Raw genomic sequence first — 20,558 nt, 5'->3', positions numbered from 1 at the left:
CTCAGGTGTAAACTCTCTTCTTCCGTACTGCTTGAGCTCTGATTAGGAAGTAGTGGCATAAGAGAAAACTATAACAAAGGAAGAAGACAGAGAGCGCGGTTCCTGCCTTATCAGATGAAGTAGCTTGAGGAGAGGGGGCGTCGGTTACTGGGGAGGGAGCTTTCACGCATGCCCAGAGAGTTTTTCTAGTCTCTTCTGGGTTTGGGAGAGAGAGGGTCCGGTCTGTAGCCGTCAGGATGACGTAAACCCATATGTGTGGCTGATCAGAATCCTGCTTGTCCATGGAGAAGAGGGATTTAAAGCAAGCTGTGGAGAGCGACGCCGACCGGGATTCACTCTCCGTTTGAATTAGAACAACGACAAAAAACAAAACAAAACTAAAAAGCAGCAAAAATATAAAATAATACAACCACCCCCTAGATCTGCATTGTTGAGCTTTGCATTTTGCATTAGGTGACTGCACAGCGTTAACTGTAAGTGTGACCATCTACATACTCTTTAGTAGCATGATCAGCATTGAAACTGCCAGGAAATTTTGGAAATACGTTTCAGCTGGCCAGTGCGCAAGGTTATGATTAGGGCTGTGCTTGTGTCGTTTGTATGCAATAAACTATTGTTTTATTACACAGGCGGGTGCGAATAAATGGGTTAAAGTACTTGGCTGGCTGTCGCTTTCTTGTTATTTATCACGAAGGAAGGGAAGAGGTGCAGGTTGGAGATCACGTAGGTTAGGGCACGAAGGGAATGAAATAGCTGTACGAACAGGCATGCTACAGATTGTGTTTTTACACTGAGTGTTAAAATGGAGAAACCAGTACTACAGTCTTGTAGTGTGGGTGAAAGATCGTTCGTGTAAGATGCAGTTCAGGGGGAGAATTTGCGCCTTGACTGATTGCAGTGGGAGGAAAAAGACGAATTCTAATCGGATCCTCTCTTCCCTTCCATGCAGTATTTTTGCTAAATACTGTGGTGAAAGCGATTTTTGGAGATGCTCGCGACAATCGCAGAGAGAGAGGATGTACGCTCCAGAACTGATAGCAGTGTAATTTAACCTGCTGCTAGTAGACGTTTTCTATAGTGCTTGCATGCTACCAAGCAAAGTTCAGTACACCGTTTATGTTAAAATATATGACATCTCTGTTTCAGTTGAAAGAAGTGTGACTCGTCCTGCACTGCTTCTTTAGTTGTTTCTTTACAGATGAGGAAATTAATCGCATTGTAACAGGTTAATAAATATTAATACAAAAGCAATATATGTTTTTTTAAGGATGCATGGATTTTGCCTCTTTAATTATTACCACTCTAAAACATTCAGATGAATTTGGAAACCTATATTTATTCAATAAGAGAATAATAAATTACTCTGCGGCTGATAACAGTAATAAACGATCTCTGGCACATCAAGGTCATACCCATTAGGAAAAGCAAACAAATTGCTGAAATATTCCTAGTTACTTCCCTTTTCATTTTGGCAGCTCTTGTATATGGGCGCTTTTGAATGTCAAGAGCATAAGCAGCGGCGCAGGAAGACCAGCTGTCTCCAGGCTTATGGTTTTTATACACATTATTGTTTCCCCTCTGTGGATGGGCTTGCTGCATTGGTGTTCGTGGTTAGACGTGAACAGTTCTAACCCCATCTTCTGTGGTTGCAAAAATGGTGGTGGTGGTGATTAAAGCAAAAAAAAAACTGCTGTTGGATATGTGGTATTACTTCACATGAAAGAGAAAGGGTTGGTTGTTTTATTCCACCTGACCAAAAGTTACATAAAGGACACCATAAGGATTTTATGCAGTGAAATAAATTAGATACAGAATCAAGATCATTTTGACGCTGTTTCTAATTCCATTCATGTTAGACACTCAGGTTTTCCGTAAATTGATTTACATCTTGAAACAGTTTATTCTTACCCCTCCCCCCCCCCCCCCCCCCCCCCACCCCGTTCAGTTCCTGTGTGTGGTTTGATGTAGATAAAAATACAGGGGTTTTTTTGTCTGCATGGTTTCTTCTTGCAAGGACAAACCTGATATCGAGACAGTTGTGTTTGAAAAGGGGGAAAAATGACCCTCTCCTTGTGGATGTTTTTAGCGGACATCATGACTGGGGTTTGTTTTTTATGTGTGTATCAAAGCACCAAAATCTTTGTCCTTAATGTTATTGAGGTTTGAAGCAAAATGCTGAAAAGAATGTATATTTGAGCATTTCATGGATTATTTATTAGATTCACATTTTCCCTGGCCAGATTAGTCACCTTGAAGGTATAAAGAAGCTCATAGTGCAGTATAACCCACTGCACTTCCTCCCCCTTCCTGCCGTTAGCACGAGCTCCTTGCTGCTGAGGGAATGGAAGATGCCCTTAACATTTCCTCAGTTCTCTTGCGATGGCATTTCCTTGCTGAAGACTAAATATAAATGAAATCAATGCTGCAAATTATTATTGCACCCAATCTTAAACCAATTATATTACTTTAGATCTAACACAAGCTGAAGACAATTTTTGCATATTTTACCCACCTTGTAGCTATCATGTATGGCCACATACAGCATTTTCATCAATATTTGAACCACTGAAGACGTCTGGGAAGGAAAACAAATAAACTTTTCCAGGACTATTTCCAACCAGGGTGCTCAGTTTTTCCTTATTGTTTTGTCATTTAATATGGTTAACAAAAAATCATTAGTTCCTGTGGTATGATGAGCGTAGAAACTGCGTCTTCATTGTGTTATGGGTGTTGTGCAGATTTTAGCCATTCCCAATTCTGTAATATTGTAAGCTAGTTTAATTAAAATGGTAAACTTGTAAAGTTGATTGACCTTTACATAAATTGAAAGATCAGATTGTTAGATATATATGTGTTGGCAGAACCCTATATGCCAGTAATGTTGTAGCAGAAAATGACTTGAAACACAACGGTAGGGTAGATCTATAAGGTCATGTTTTGTAACTGAAGCAGCAGTTTTTCATGTGTCAGCCCTCCAAATGTCATGTATGCTATAGATCTTCCCACCTCAACTGCAGAATAACATATTCATATCCAGAATATGACATTCTAAAGATTAACCTGTCTGGAAATCAGTGGATCAATTTTGTAGGTCTCTGACTTTGTACATCCCATACAAAGACATCATGAAATGATTTTTTTTTATCGCCACCAGTTGGTGAAGGATTTACCAGTTAGGTGGCTAAGATGTTTTGATGTAGTCTGCAGTACTCTACATTATAGCCACATCAGGCTTTCATTAACCAGATTAGTATCACTGATGTCGATGTAGGTATGAATTCAGCTACAATCAAATGTCTCAGCAGATCTGTTAGTATAGGTAGAAATGTTATTATTAAAAATAAAAATTGTCCCTGCCATCAAACCAATTTACTATGAACTTCTACCTCTTTCTACATACAAGTATTTTAATGATTTATTTACAAACTCTTGCTCTTCAGTCTGCTTAGCTATCAGTATCGTGGTTTTTAACTCTGAAATACAGAAAGATGCCTAGTTCTTTTTTCTGTTCAGTCTAAATGTCGCTAGTATTTTCCATGATCCTCACATGCTGTTTAATCTTATCACTCCATAGCACACATTGGATCTGCTGTCCAGCAGAAAGGTAGTAGTAAAATAATAATTGTGTATTGCCAATGTACCCACCACTATATGATAATTTCTTTGGCTGCAGTGTTTGTGCTGTAGATATTTACAACCTTAAATTTGATTACTGAGAGCTTTCATGAGCCATTCAGGGTCCCAGAGTAAGCAGAGAGGTTTGTCAATTTCTGAAGTAAAGAGACGCTATGTTGTTAGCCCTTATTTCAATGGTTGTCAATCTTTTTGTGGCTGAGACCCCATGATCATGGCCAAATAAAATTGTGTGACCCCCCTAGAGGTGTACAATAAGGATGTCCCCATTGCAGGTTTTGTGATCCCATTTGGGGCCTCGACCCCTAGTTTGCGAAGCTCTACCTTATGTAAAATAAGGCAATTATGTAGAGTGAGGGACATTATTGTGAAGTAGATAGGCGTGAAGAGGAGACACTTCTAAATGTGTTTTTGATGCACTGTGTCTCCCTCTCTGTGCCCTGGCTGCTTTTGCTATTCACTAGGCCACCAAGGCCTTAACCCAAGCACAGTGTATCTTTAGATGGTGCTCCCTTCTGTGAAAAGCTTGCTTACATGGATAACCAATGATGTGATTCCCAACATAAAGGGTAAAAGGCCATGGATTTGATATACTGCCTTTCTGTGGTTATAATCAAAGCAGTTTACATTTATTATATACTGGTACTTTCTTGGTCCCTAATGGGCTGATATCTAATCTCTTTTTTTTTTCCTGAGGCTGTTGAGGGTTGTGACTTGCCCAGATCCAAGTTCTCAATCCTCTGCAGTAACCATTAGGCTACTCCACTCCAAAATGTTTATACAATAGTACACATTTTGAAGCCAGTGTATTAAAATGCACTAATATTGGCTGTTAAAACATCGTAATGGAAATTACTTCAAAAACGTAACTATTCCCTCTTATGTTAATGGGTTTGCATTCAGGTTTGCTCATTTTAACTCCAGTAATTTTTTTTCTCTGTGATAACAATTAACTACTTTGCATCTCTTTACCTTATTAATACAGATTTCTTTTGCATTAAAAATGCTTGTGAACTATTGATTACATTAACAGTTCTGTTAGCAGAGCCATCTAGTTTGTTCACATTATAATGTGCCTTAACCTTTGCGAAAACACTGTTGCTTTAACTTATGATTTTCATATTTTTGCTGGGCATTCATGAATCTAATTGTAATTGGTAAACCAGTCTCTTTATGGGCTATTCAGAACTATTAAGTTAATGTAGGATGTTAGTATTCCTGCAGCTCCTGTCCCCAGCAGTCTGTGTACCTGAGGTAAACTAGCGACTTTACTGTATATTCACCATAGGCTATGATGCTGTTTAAATATCAAGAGGTTTGGAGAAAAGTATAAATTGACTGCATCTGTTTTTATGTTTCCAGTAAATAGTTTCCAGTAATCATGTTAGGGTACAAGTACTGTATTGACGAATTTTGATTCTGTTTAGGGAAAAAATTAAGGTTTGACAGAATTGCTGCTTGCAGAACGGCTGGGCATTATTTGAGGTGACTTTCAGGAAAGGAAAAGATAAGAAAACAGTGAGGACCTAAAAGGCTGATGTTGTGCAATTATCCTGTTTTGCTGAGTAAGACTGTGCATCCTGAACAGCGATATCAGATAGAAAAGGAATTGCTAGTAAATACACTCATTCACAATTCCAATTAGAAGCCAAAATATGTTTTTAGAAGGTGTAATGTGGCTTTTTGTATATTTCTAATGATAGTGGTTGTTGATATAAACATTCTGAGCCTTTCAGTAAAATGAGGCATTTCTCAGGGAGTGACGCCTTGTGCTTCGGCCAGCCATACTATTTGGAACCTAACTTTCCATTTGGTTTTGCTTATAAATAGTTCATAAGGTGCTAAGAATGGAATAAGAGATTGTTTCCATTAGGTTTGTATACTTGTAGCCTGATATACAAACCATTTTCTGATGGGCATAAAGGGGAGACATTCTTTCATGCATGTGGCTCAGAGAACAAAAGTATTTTTGAATTTGAATGTAGATTTATTATTCATCATTTTCCAAATATGAGCTCAAGGTGAATTATATTCAAGTACTTTTGGAAAATGATGAATTTGCCTACTCAAAAGGGCTTATCTGAGTTGTACCTGCGGCAAAGGAGAAGGAAGTGACCTGTCCAAGGTCACAAAGCAGTAAAGTGTGAAGTTACCACGGCTTAACGTAGGTCTTTAATGCTGCAGGTTTAACACAGCACCTAGGGGCGTTACCTGTATTTGACATCACAGTTTGTGCATTAACATTCACATTAATGCATGGCACCTGCTCCCGGTTCACACAGAAGCACTTAACACCGCCTGTTCAGGAGGTAACAAGTGGTCCCGTATTAATTCTTCATTAATGTGCAATAAGTCTTCGGCAGGAGGGGGGTCCAGAGCCCGAGGTGAGGGGGCACATTTTAGCCCCCCCCCCCCCCCCCGCCATTGCTGACCCCGCCGCCGCCACCACCAACAACTTTGCCCCCCCCCCTTGCTGACAATCCTCTGAACCCCCCCTCCCGCTGCCAACCCGCCATCACCTACCTTTGCTAGCGGGGGACCCTAACCCCCTCCAGCCGAGGTCCTCTTCTTCCCGCTGAAGGCTTCCTTCTGTTTCTGATGTCCTGCACGTTGTACATGCAGGATGTCAGAAACAGAAGGAAGCCTTTTGCGGAAAGAAGAAAACCTCGGCTGGCGGGGGTTAAGGTCCCCCGCCAGCAAAGGCAGGCGACGGCGGGAGGGGAAGGTTGAGAGAGTCGTTGGCAGGGGGGTCCAGGGCCAAATCTACGAGGGCCCAGGCCCTGGCCCCACATAGCTACACCACTGGCGTTAACTACCAAATGCCCTCCACGCCCACTCTCTGCCCATGCCATGCCCCCTGACACTGTGCATGGTTTACTGCACAGTAACTGCTAAAATTACCACAAAACTTTTCAGCGTGGCTCTGTGCGCTAAACCATGGGTTAAGGACCAGGTTGTGTAAATGGTGCTCAAATTTAGACGTAAAAAAAAAAAAGAGCGCTAAGCACTATTCTATAAATGGTGATCCAAGCTGGGCGCCATTTATAGAATGGCGTGTAATGCTGGAATCCATGCACAACTCCTTTGGCATGAAGATTTACACCAGCTGAAATGTGGTTGTAAATCCTCATGTGTAAATTAGGTTCTGATCCTCTTGAGTGCTGTAATACTGCACGGATCTATAGTGGACACCCCTGACTCGCCCATGCTCAACCCATGGCTACACCCTTTTCAGTTGCCAGTTAACGTCAATAATTGTTAGTGCCCAAATATTGGCTCTGTTTGGCTCGTTACTCTAAATTGCGAGTTCAAATTGGGTGCATGCCCAAATTTGCACTTGTAGTTCTGAGCACCATATATAGAATCCAGGGGGTATGTGCGTCACAAGATTTAGCTAAAGGGCCCCAAAGAGTGTCGGTGAGAGAAGTGGGATTTGATCCCTAGCTTCCCCAGTTTCCATCTAATTGAGCATTATTGGGCTGTATTCATTAGTGAGGACATTTTTGGGTAAAAAAAATTCTTACCAAAATTTTGAGTTTGTTGAAGAGCTATAGAAATGCTAAATAGTAGTAGGTTGGGTTTGGGGGCTTTTATTTTATTTTTTTGTAATTTTAAAGGCATCCTAGGAGGTGACAATACCAACCCACACTGGCAGCCCATTCCCACAAAAATTTGTTATAGATTCTGATGAGCGCTCATTAATTTAGAATTTAAATAAAATTTCATGTGTAGCGGAGTGTGCGCAAAACTATATAATTGAAATGACAAAAACTTGCAGATTTGTCTCAAGTAGGCTTCTTGTATGCAAGGCCCATTTGCAAATGAGATTTTCAAGTTAGCATTTCAGTCAGGTATAGCTAAAAAAAAATGGTGTTTAATGAATGGCGTATCAGAAGGTACTTGTGCTGTCTTCAGATGGTGGTACATTAGCTTTCTTTTCTTGCCCTTTTTAAAAGGTTTTGATTTTTCCATAAAGATTCCAGTGAATGTAATATCAATATTAGAAAACATGATTGTGTCTTGACAAATTTATGGTAGCAGATTGCAAAATATATTTCATTAAGGGGGAGTTAATTAAGGTATGGTATAGGTTGGGCTTTTACTGCCCCTCAGTTTACCGCAGGAGCAGAGGTGTAGCTAGACATCAATTTTTGGAGGGGGCCTGAGTCCAAAGTGGGGGGGGACACACATCTCTGACCCCCGCTGCAACCCCACATACCTGGACTGACAGGGGTCCCTAAGCCCCGCCAACGGAAGCCTTCTTTTGGCAATGCTTGGCATCATGCTGCCTGTCCTGCTTTCCTGCCCTGGTGTGCAAGCTCACTTTTAGTGAAATTGAGCATCCACGAAGCTTGTACTTACTCAGTTTCATTAAAATTGAAAATGCACGTGAGGGAGGGAGAAGCAGGACAGGCAGTATGGCAGTGAATATTGACACAGGAAAGCTTCTTCTGGTGGGGCTTGGGGACCCCAGCAGACTTTGGGGGTCTGAACCCAAATTGATGGGGGCCCTGGCCTATATCACTGCGCAGGATACTGAATACTGTGTGCAATTCTGGTCGCCACATCTAAAGAAAGATATAGTGAAATTAGAAAATGTACAGAGAAGGGCGACAAAAATCATAAAGAGGATGGGACGACTTCTGTATGAGGAAAGGCTAAAGTGGCTTGGGATCTTCAGCTTGGAGAATAGACGACTGAGGGGGAAATATGATAGAGGTCTATAAAATAACGAGTGGAGAACTGGAGAAAATATTTCTTCATTCAGTGTGTAATTAAACTCTGGAATTTGTTGCCAGAGAATGTGATGAAAGCAGTTAGCTTAGCGGGGTTTAAAAAGACTTGGCTAGCTTCCTAAAAGAAAAGTTCATTAGCCATTATTAAGATGGATTTGGGGAAAATCCACTTCTTATTGCTAAGATAAGCAACATAAAATGTATTGTCCTATTTTGGGATTTTGCCAGGTACTTGTAACCTGGATTGGCTACTGTTGGAAGCAGGATTATGGGCTCGATGGACCTTTGGTCTCTCCTAGTATGGCAACACTTATGTACTTATGAGTGACTAATTTGCGCTGTCTCAGTACCATAGGCTAGTGACTCCTGCAGTACATGAATAACACAGCTTGAAATTAATCTTGCAAGCTGTGTTGTTCATAGAACCTGGGAGCATCTTAAAGGGGTCAGGCAATAATATATAATCCACCCTTCGCTCTCCCCCCTCCTTTTCCCCAAGACCTACCTGTATAAATTCCTGGGGTTTAGTGGGTATGGAGCAGACATGATAGCCAGTTAACTGCTCCTGCTTCAATGCTTCTAATGGTGCCAACCACCCTTAGCGATAATCTCAGAGTATTACCATTAGGGGTCAAGCTGCTGTATAACAGACAGAGAGAAGCAGCAGTGTAGAACAGACGCATGCTTTCTGTCTTGGGGTGTGTGTGTGTAAGAGAGAGAAAAGAGACAATTTTATAGAGGTACTTGGAAAGAGGAGGAGCATCTGATAGAGACTCTTCAGTGGAGGGGTGTGGGTGAGTTATAAAAGGGTCCTGAGGATAGGGGCCCTTGTTGAAAAATGGGGAGAGGGTGCTCTTCAGTGGGGAATATGATGTAAAGGGACTTGAGGAGAAGGGTAAGCTTTATGAATTTTTGCCAGACCCCTTTCCAGATGCACTCCAGAGAGTTTCACGGCCTAATTTTTTTTTTCAAGGAATAACACGGTTTAAGCTGTGTTATATATAACAGTGAGGTGTTTTGCATGATTTCCATCTCCTTTCTCTGTATCCTGTGGTAACTAATATTAACATATGTTACAGCTATATAACACGTTATTGCCATTTTAATGCGCAATAAGTGTCAAATAGTTTATGTAATTGCCGTAACACACCTTAAGGACCACTACCTTTAATTGTGTAATCTGTTAGACACTAGATCCTGCAGTTTGTGCTAGGTAATAAGACGGTATGTAGCCTAGGCAGTCTGCTGCATAAATAGAGGCTGTTTGCATGCAAATAATATAAGATCCTATACAAATTCTTTGCAATGGAAAAAGCATCATCTGTATTCCAGATTGCTGTAAAGTCACTTAGGATGTAATTGCTAGCAAAACACTTTGGTGCTCATTTTCAAAGCACATAGACTTACAAAGTAATCTGTGCAAGTCTATGTTCTTTGAAAATGAGTGCTAATACAAGGAAAAGTCCATAGACCATTATTAAATAGCCTTGGGGAAAATCCACTATTTCTGGGATAAGCAGTATAAAATGTTTTGTACATTTTTCGGATCTTGCCAGGTATTTGTGACCTGGATTGGCCATTGTTGGAAGCAGAATGCTGGGCTTGATGGACCTTTAGCCTGGCCCAGTGTGGCAATACTTGTGTACTTATGTAATTTTAAGCCATTTTATTTTTCTTAAGATAACTAACCATTGGAGCTGGGACAGCCTCACCCACCCATGACTCACTACCCCCCCCCCCCCCCCCCCCCACTAGTCCCTTCTTTCTAACATACCTTTGCAATAACTTTAATATTCAAATCTTTATCAGTCAAATTCATCAAATTCCAATTGGCAATAAACAGTAGGCTGCAGCTTGTTTATTAACATAACATTTTTTTTAACAAGGAATATGCTAACACCTCGAGCTAAGCTTTAAGTATATATTGCCAAAAAAAACCCCAAACAACTACTCACCTTCTCAGCCAAGTAGCAGTCTGCCAACTGCTCCATCTCCGATGATCTTCGCTCCCCGAGCCCCGCCTTGACAGCTAGGTCCTTGGAGCAGGTATGGACCTCCATGTCCACTGCTGGGTCATGCGATCTACCATGATAATCAAATCTTGATTCCTGCTTCTTGTTGTGGCTCTTCCCCCATGATCCACAACCTCCGTAGCTCCGCCACAGGGGCCAGTGACCTCAGTCAATGGCCCCCACCCCCAAAACTGTGGCCTACAGGACCATAACAGTGAAAAAAGTCTTGGTAATGTCCTGTATATCCAATATCGGACAAATTGATTTTATCCCACCCAAACAGACAAGCACGTTGTGTGTCAACCCATGCAGGCCTGAGTTGGTAGCCCCACTGTGACATTAGCCAGCCCCCAATCTGTCTGTTGACTTTCATCAAACCCCATGTCCATTTTTTTACCATCCATTTTCATTACCAAGAAAGCATGCCTGGGAATGATGTCTGACTAAACCACCCGGGAGGATGAATACCATGACAAGATCAATCTCAAATCATCCTTTGCTGTTTTAAGAAGTCTCTTGTCAGTCCAGTTGTTCGTCATTTTTTCCCAAGTATATGACCATCAAATGTGGATGTCGGGGCTTGGAATGCAGATTATACAAGAGTGGGAGCAACTGGCACCACATACCATTCTCCTCAAGCCAAGATATCCTTATCCTCCAATGCGCCATGCCCAGATATACTCTGCCCGGTCAATGCACCGCTCTGTGACCTGCCCAATGAATAAAGGAATGGTCAATAATCCAAACAGAGCATACCCAGCCAACTGCATCTGGAAGAGATAAGCAAGTCAAGGGGAGGTAAAGATGGCGCAAACCAGGAACAGAGAAATGACCTAAAGCCATTAGCAGAAGAATGAAATGAGCAACAGTCTTGAGAAGAAAAACAAACCAGCAAGGCACCCCCTACCATAAGTCTGAAGTCACTGAACTGGCAACCTACAGATCAGCCACTATCAATTCCCCCTTCTGTCCCTCCAATGACAAAATGGCTAACAATGTTACTTGCAGGATCGAACATAACCTTGGAAGACCAGCGGTCTATACTCTTAATTGCAGCATCCCCCAGTCCTGCCGCACTGGCACTTGTTGCTGTGCCAAATCAAAAGGAATATGTTCCAAACCATGATGGATCTTCCCCTACCACACTCAGGCATTTCTGCAATACTGCCAGAAACTGGTATCTGATGAGTACTGCCCCATCTGCATGCACCAAGAAAGTGTGAGCCCCTGAGGGGCGAACCTCCAAATAACCAACCATATGACCAATAGGGAAGGTGGCAACTTCTGGGACCCTTCTCAGCCCAACAGACTGACCCCTTTCCGTTTGGTCTGTTTTGGCACAGACCAGTCATATGCGCAGTGTATCTCCCTGCTTGCTCCATCAGCAATTACGTATATAATCTCTATTAACGGTATCCAGTAAATCAGTTTTTAAAGATATCCAATAGATCAATTTTTGAAGACCCAATATTTACAGTCACATGTTATTTAATTCTCAATATTTCTTTGGTGACCTCAGTGGTGCTGATTGCTAATGCATAGACATAGCAATGTAGCCAGCACCCACTTATTAATCGGCTCACCCGATTAACATTTGTACATTACTACTGTTTACTAGTTCATATTATTGTTCTAGCTTATGAGTACTCATCTTTTTATATGTCGAACCCAGGGGTTTTAATGTCCGACATGCATGTTTCGCCCAAAGACGAGCTGTCTCAAGGACAATCCCCCTAAGCCGTCATTAGCGCCAGCATGTCAGACATTAAAACCCCTGGGTTCGACGTATAAAAAGATGAGTACTCATAAGCTAGAACAATAATATGAACTAGTGAACAGCAGTAATGTACAAATATTAATCGGGATAGTCGCTCTACTAAATGCCTGCTCATTTTCCTAAGGAGGCCACACGCTCGCTCCCTTCTTGGGGCATTTTGCTGCCGAATGCTTCTGTCCATGTTGAGAGCAGGAGTGCTTGAACCTGCAGTCAGGGCACAGACAAGACACTCTATTAAATCTCCAACAGATGTCTGATCCATTTCCTGAACCAGAAGCTCCAGCTCCTGCCCCTGAGGAATGAAATGGCCAAATAACCCCAGGATAGACCCCAAAGCCCTTCTCTCACCAGCCACACTAGCAGCTGCTGACCGCAGGGCCATGTGCCTGAGCCACAGTTTGATGTTCTGTGTGCCACACGACATATGGAGTTTCTCTTCCATTTTATCATGGAAAGCTTAGTTGTAGTTCCACCATGACCACCTTCCATAATGCTGAAAAGCATACACACAATACTCTGGGGATAAAAAGGAAACTGGTATGTACATATACTTGGAAAATTCATATATTTAATAAAACAATTTTAAAGAATATTACCAATAGTAATGCAAATTTGCATCATTATGAACAAATCCAAGACTAATCAGTGTTTTTCTCAGCACATTTACTAAAACGGTGTTCTCCCCAGCAAGTTTTGTCAGCCTGATGGCATGAAGGAGTAAGTGGGTGGGGATGGAGGAATACTGCACAATATTATAAAAGTTGCTGTTATTTATAAATGCAACTACTTGTATCTCTGCAAACACGTAGATTATTTAAAGTAAATGCACAATGCAGGGCAAAAATTAATTGTGTAATTTAATATTAACTGATTAAGGGGGGGGGGGGAGTTATCTATGTGGGCTACCATTTAAGACAGGTTATATATTACCACAAGTCATGCTATTGATACATAGGGTCTCATTGCATAAAATGGGACCTGTGCTAAAACAGCGCTGCTTGTGGCAAAATAACCTGGCTTTTCGGTAGCCCACGTTGATAACTTCCCCTCCTTAATGATAAATTTTTGTTTTACAAATATTGAAAACAAAATTCCACACTGACCAGTCTTATTTAAATATTAAAAATATATATACACCTACATGAAAACAATAAAAATATGGTTAATAATGTAAACAAAACAAAATTTTCAAGGACCTTTGGTCTGACACCGTGTAGCAGTTCTTATGAGCTAAATGTAAATATAAAAATCCACCCCCCTCCCCCAGCAACAGGATTTCTCCTTGAAAGTCACCATACAAAAAAAATATTCTGATGCTCATGTCATCTGAACAATCACAATATAAATCTCTCCACTACCAGGCACACTATGAAATGCAAAACCTGAAAAAAATAAATCCCAAGTCAACATACATATAGCAAACCCGGCACACAGCAGTAGCACTAAGTACTGTGATTCAAACAGCAAGAACCATACCTATGAATATTCAGCAATACAGGTAGAGCACCAATAAACTTACTACTGGTCAAACAGAAAAAGTGTGACTGCTACAGATCTCTACACAAATTACATGTGAACAGAATATTGCACATTGATCACAGCCAAAACATAGCTAGATACGATGATAGGAGCCAGCTCTGTGGCTCCAGTGGGTGCTGAGCCCCCTTAATACTGAGGAAGCTCTGTTATTGTGTCCAGGAAGGGGCTATTTGTATTGTGTCTGGCACCCCAATCATTTTGAAACACTGCCACTTCTGCACAGATAGACCCTCACCAAATCCAGAATACAAATCGGAAATAAAAATATGAAAACCAAAAATTGAACTAGTAACTCCAAGAAGTCAAACTCTGCATTAACTACAATACTGGAGAAAGAAAAACAAATTAATTTACTCTCATTTTTAACACAAAACAAAGATTTCCACAATACACATTTATCAAAACTAACATATTCCAGTTCATAAATTCTGAATAAAAGCAGTTTTTTCTACCTTTGTTGTCTGGGCATTTTATTTTTCTAATCATGGTGGTCCCAGTGATTTTTTTTCTCTTCCACTTTCATGTCTGTCTTCTGTTCCCTCACATCTGTCTGTAACATATTGATCTTTCCCTGTTAGCTGTTTCCCCCTTTTCTTTTCTGACTTTGTTCCCTCAAATTTCTCCTTCTTTCTTACCCTCTAGTTCTCCATCTCCTATTTACTTTTCACCTACTTACCAACTTTCTGTCTCCATTTCCCAGTCACTAGCTCGCCCATCCTAATCTCCGTGACAACCCCCTATGGCTTTTCCCACATAGTTCCATCATGGTCAGCATCTCTTCTTTTTATCCTTCTTTCCACTGCCCAGTATCTCATATCCTTCTCTCCACCCTTATAGCCAAATACCTTCCATCTCCTCCACACTTGTAGCCTAGCATTTCCCTATCTCTTTTCCTCCCTTCCCAACAGAATAGCTTCAGTAGCTTCTCCCTTTCACCCCATAATCAGCATCCCCCTTTTACTACTACTACTATTTAGCATTTCTATAGTGCTACAAAGCATACGCAGCGCTGTACAAACATAGAAGAAAGACATAATCAACATCCTCCTTTCTATCCCTTTCCCCTTCCCCCTCCCAGTCAGAATCTCCCCATCTCATTCTTGTCTTTCCCACCATATTCAGCAACTCTTCACTTTTTCTCACTTCATATCTAGAATCCCACTGTCTCTTCCCTTCCCCTGTCTCCCATTTTCCCCTCTACTCCCTGTCCAGCAGTTTTCCTTCTCTTCCCCACATGGTCCAGCATTCTCTTCCCCACATGGTCCCCCCCTCCATATGGTCCAGCATTTCTCCTCCCCCCCCCCTCCACATGGCACAGCATTTCTCCCCCCCCACCCCCACGTGGCCTAGCATTTTTTCCTTCTCCCCACCCCTCCAAGTGCTCCAGCATTTCTCCTTTGCCAACCCCTCATGGATTAGTATTTATTTATTATTCCCCCTCCATGGATCAGCATTTTGTTCTCCTCCATATGGCTAGCATTTTTTTCTCCCCCCCCCCCCCCCCCAACTGAGCTGGTTTAGAAGCCAGGTGTGCAATATTAGAGGAAGAGGAGGAATATGAGAAGGAAGAAGAACCAGACCCAGAAGAAGCGGAAGATGTACTCCTATATCTTTTTCTTACTCTTCTTCTTTTTCTTAGCACCCCTGGAACACTTAGAACCCTTAGCAGCTGTTTTACTGTTGGAAGATGGTCAAACTCCTGCCATAGACATCACAGAGACTGAAGCAGAGTCCTCACTTGCTGTTCCTCGAGGAGGTTCCACTGACTATGAAGTCCCATTGTCCCCAAGTCCAGCCAGACCAGCCCTCTTGGAGCCACTTGTACGGGCCACTTTGGACTGCTGTTGAACCCCTTAACACTGCCATCCCAGTCATAGAGGATTAATCTTCCTATGCTGTCCGCTCCCACTCACCAGCCAAAGGCACCTGCAAAGAAACAACAGAGACACACCAGCAGAATCTGCTCCCTGCTCAGCGGCCTGAGCGCCTCCCGCCCTCCACCACCACCCAGAGGGCCAATAGGCTGAAATGTGACATGGGAGGCCAAATATAATGAGAAAATTCTCCACCCCAAGGGACCATCGGGCCATAAGGGCCCTGTGAGGACCAATCCCAAAAAGCAGTGGGTGCCATTGGCATAGATCCAGTAGGAAAACGCATACCCTGAAATTGTGAGACAGGAGGAGGCACTACCCCAGCCCAGGGATTTGAACCTGCAACTCCCTGAACATCCCCACCACTGCCATCAATCGGTGCCAGAAAGGGCAGGGCCAAAACAGCTCAGTCCGTTGAGAAGAGGCAGGCATCAACTCTGGAGTCAGCATGGTGGGAGAGGGACTACCTGAACCTGCACATGCTCGTCTTCATTAAGGGAAACATGGGCCTGCCCCAGGGGAATAGCCTCTGGCAACGGAAGAGTCTGCATTGTGGTAGCTACAATCCCAGCCAGGCCTTGGCCCACAGCAAACAGACCCCTTATCCTGACCAGCCCTCTCTGCTCCCCACTAGTAGAGGCCCCTTTTTTGTGGCATTTGGAACTGGAAGCCAGAGTAGGCTTGATTGACATGGCCGCATGGGCATTCTCCTTAGAGCTGCACACCGGCAGAGACATCCACCTGCTCTGGCCTTGTTTCCTCTCCTCATCTAGTAAATCGCTAGCCCACAATGAGACCTCCTCATCCTCCACAGCCGCTTCAGTTACATCACCCAATGCCATCATAAACCACATCCGAGGAGCAGGGAAAAAGACCTGAGCCTCAGAAGGGCTACTTTAAATACCCCCCCCCCCCAAAGCCCACCCAACTGCAAGGTACAACCAATGAGCTATCAGAGATGGTAGGTAGGAGAAAGTGCATTGCTTGAAAAGGCTAATCATGCAGCCAGTCCAAAAACTCTTTCCCCGCCTACCCTGTGACCCCCCCCCCCCCCGCCTCCCCCATCTAGAATTTTCTCCCTACTGCAACCCCAAGCCTATGGTAAGTGGCCCAGCCCATGGTTAATTAGGCCTTTCAAGACAAGCTTTCGGGCTTGTCTCTTCCTTTTAAAATTTAAAAATACAACACTGCAATATTAGTGGGATCATATTTTTTATTTATTATTTTTTTTTAATTGAAGGGCAAACCCCAGGTTTTTTTTTAATGCAGAAAATTGGAACCTCTGTTATTTAAATGTGCTTTTGTTGCATAAACCTGTCATCAGCTACTTTTATATTTTATAGTTTGCAGGATAACAGTAAAGGTTTTAAAAGCTCTCTTGGGCTTTTCCTTTCCTTCAGATCCAGTTCTTTAGTTGTCTTTATGTAGTTCTGTTGATGTGAAATGTTAACCCTAATGAAATAGAAGCAGGCGGCCTTCCTTCCTTAACGAAAATGTTTAAATGTGCAAATGCTTTCAATCAACAATTTGTCTGTAAAATATTTAATTTAATTTGTGACCTCTCATTCATAAATCTCTCCAGTGTATACTACAAGAAGCATCACCTCAAATCAGAATTTTAAAACTCTTGTTGCCTTTTTTTATTGAAATGTTCTTTAAGGAGGGTGATAATCCTGGCAGCAGTGGCTTAGTCAGACTTGAATTTTTTTAAAGGGAAGTGGCAGGTGGTAAGTGTATGGCATTTGTATCTCACATTAAGCCACACTGAACCCAAGTTGTGTTTGGTGTACATTCAAAAAAATATATCAAAAATATAATACAATGAGATAATTATAACATTTTAACATATTAGGATTAATTGTGTTTGTCATGAAGCTAGACTAGAGTATTGGTTATGTTGGAATATATATATATATATATATATATATATATATATATATATAAGATGACATTATTTTATTGTCTTTTGATATGATGATTAACATGGTTAACATGGGTTGTTTGGTTTCTTAGTGCCTACCCATTTCCTCTGTGCTGCGATCCTTCAACATTTGTCACTTAAGTTTCTCTTTCTATTTACCCTCCCCCCCAATCAAAATTTAAATAAAAAATACCATAGCTGGCAGAGATTCCCATGCTCCACTGGTGCCAACTGAGGATGTTCAGAGCCTGGTCAGCTAAGAAGTGAAGAAACACAGCAGTCAGCAGCAACGCTTCAAGCCGCTAGCATCGGCACCACTAGTGCACTGAGTACTGGCAGACTAGCGCTGCCCAATGCTGATCTCAGACAATAAATATTGGGAAATGTTCCCACAAGAACTGAACATATGGGGGGAGATTCTGTATATGACGTCTGGAAAATCTGTGCGTAAATCCATTTTTGCCTAAGTGTATTCTGTAAGATTTAGGCGTGGTATGTAGAACTTGCTTAGTTCATATCCCAGTGCCTAAAAGTACACACATCCATTCACACCAACAAAAAAGTGGCATAAATTGCCTGTAAGTAGATTTAGGCAGACTGGGCAATATTCTATAACAACGCACGTAAATTTGGGAATGCTCACGAAAAACGAAATGTCCATAGCCACGCCACTTTTGAACTGCATGCTTTAGAATTTAGGCACAATTCATTACAGCATATGGTTAGCGAGTTATGTGCATAAATTGCCAATTAGTGCGCGTTATTGCTTAAGTGCTGTTAATGCTGATTGGCTTGTTAAGCCAGTTATGTTACACACATTGTTATGGAATATGCTTAGATTTAGGCGCGATATATAGAATCCGGCAGATGATGCCAGTATGAGCGGCTTGAACTGCTACTGCTGTTAGGTTTCTTCACTTCTCTCCAGGTTTCTTCAGCTGGCAGGGCTTGGGGATCCCTGCCAAATACAGGAATGGTGCATCTGGCTGCTTGGATGGGAGTAGAATTGGGTGGGGTGGGGGGGGGGGGGAGCTTGAGACAAAAGTGGAGGAGCCCAGGCCTGCAGGTGGCTACTCCCAACCAGTACTGGTCAGGTGATATCAAATTACAGGCAAGTGTATAGTGGAATATATGGGGATGTAGATTTATTAAATGACTAGTAGAATGGCTGTCATCAATGAAAAGATTTGGCAGTTCAAATATTTCATTATTTAGTACACGCATAGTCCTCGCCTCTTGTTTTTATGTGCCTCTGCTGCTTCTTTGGCACCTCCCTCACCTTTTGGTAGAAATATTCTTCACGTGTATTTTTATATTTTGCATTTGAATGAGGGTGGGTGTAGGGGAAGGTTCTTCATGTATGGGTGAGAGAAAATGCCCTTTATGGGGTGTGTGTGTGTGGGGGGGGGGGGGGGTCCTGAATACTCATTTGGTGTAATGATGTATGTTTGTATATTTGTTTTTATATTCTGTTATCGGTATTTTATTGGTATTGCAGATCATGTGGTTTATATGTGTGAGCAAGGGAGGCCGTGTATATGAAAAACCCTCCAGATACTTACTGCAAATGCCCACTCATGCATGCTGTCACTCTTCTGACCCATCCCTCCTTCCCATCTTCCACCTGTCATTGCTCTATTTTTTTTATTTTTTGCATCCAGCCCATATTTCTTCCTTGTTCATTTCCAATGCTGCAACCCTTCTGCACTGTTCTCTCTTATCTTCTCAACTACCATTGCTCACTGTCTTAACCCCGAGTTGCTCTTCCTCTGCCTCCAGCTTCCATTACTCTTCTCACTCTGTTGCTGTACATAATCATTTTTCCCAGTGGCCTAGCTAGGACTGAATGGGCTCCAGGCAAATAAATTAAAGTGAGCATGGTGTTGTGGGGGCCCCCCTCAGTGCTCAAGTCAGGAAGTGGGGTAAGTGGTCTGGGGTTGTGTATATATAGAAACTGAAGGGGTAACAACAGCAGGCAGTGTGTGGATTAATATCGAGGGCAGGTCAGGAGTGATATGTGAGTAAGGCAGGAACATAAGGAGAAATGGTATGGTATCTAGGGCTGGGGCTACATGTAGGATGGGTATGGGGTATCTTCTGAAGTGGGGGATTGTGTATGTTAAGGATGCAATGGGAATGTGATTGTGGGAGCCTGTGTAAATTGGGATGTCAGTTGCAGGTTGTATATCTAAGGTGGGATGGAGGGTGTCAAGGAGCAAGAATATCAGGTGCACAGTGAAGGTGTGAGTGGGGGTATGGTCTAGGGAAAGAGGTCTAGGGTAGTGATGTGGGTAAGGTTCTGAGAGGGTATCCAAGGATAGTGTCTTTTAAGATGCAGAGGGTTTGGAGGATCCAGGAGAAACATGTCGGGCACTCAGTGGGCATGTGAGGGGGACATGGTCTGAGTGGTTCAGATAAGGAGATCTAGGCTCAATGGAGAATTCAGAGGAAAAACACCCTCCCTCTATCCTCCATGAGCAGGTAAAGCAGTCTATGGTACTGGGAAGAGGCCAGTGTCAAATTTGGTAGGAATATTGTGACTGTACCTTCATTCAGGCCTTCGGTAGGCCTTTTTCATTGCAGTCCCGCAGCAGCAATAGAGAGTTGAGAGTAAAAATACATTGTGGGATATGCTTGTCCTAGTGCTCCAACAAGCTCAGTAGTGCTCTCTCCTCCTGCATGAGTTTTTCATTACCATGTAGCAGAAGTACTTAAGAGTTTTCTGTTTATCACTGTCATGCAGAGCCAATATTGTAGCACCTACTGTGAGATTTGGCTTCATGTGACAGCAAGAGAAAGGGCACACTTAAGTGCTTCTGCTCCTGCCTGGCTTTGCAGGAGGAGGATGAAAGGAAAGGGTTAGATGCAGTGTGACCACACTCCTAGTAGTAAACAGAATGTCTGTTGTGCAGACCTGCTCCCAGCACACTGCTTCTGTTCTTCAAATTTTCATCCTGTAACTTAGTTCTTCGCAGCAGCAGGCAGCCCAACTGGCAGGCAGTCCTTCGCTCTTTGCCATGCTTACTCAGTGTTGGCTATGCCACTAATTTCTTCCCTGCTGTAGTC

The 20,558-nt window shown here is 42.4% G+C and overlaps 1 protein-coding gene across 2 annotated transcripts in view; it reads left to right on the top strand.

Annotated features, from left to right (window-relative positions):
• Nucleotides 1–225: 225 nt before the first annotated feature.
• VSNL1 (visinin like 1) overlaps nt 226–20,558 on the top strand; it is a 244,651-nt gene continuing 224,318 nt past the window's right edge. For both annotated transcript variants that reach the window (XM_030198846.1, XM_030198845.1), the window contains exon 1: nt 226–473. The gene's annotated coding sequence lies outside the window, so the exon portion shown is untranslated. The remainder of the gene's footprint in view (nt 474–20,558) is intronic.

This window comes from Microcaecilia unicolor, chromosome 3, assembly GCF_901765095.1.
Source record: "Microcaecilia unicolor chromosome 3, aMicUni1.1, whole genome shotgun sequence".
NCBI classification, from domain to species: domain Eukaryota; kingdom Metazoa; phylum Chordata; class Amphibia; order Gymnophiona; family Siphonopidae; genus Microcaecilia; species Microcaecilia unicolor.
This window is presented reverse-complemented; position numbering and strand designations above follow the sequence as displayed.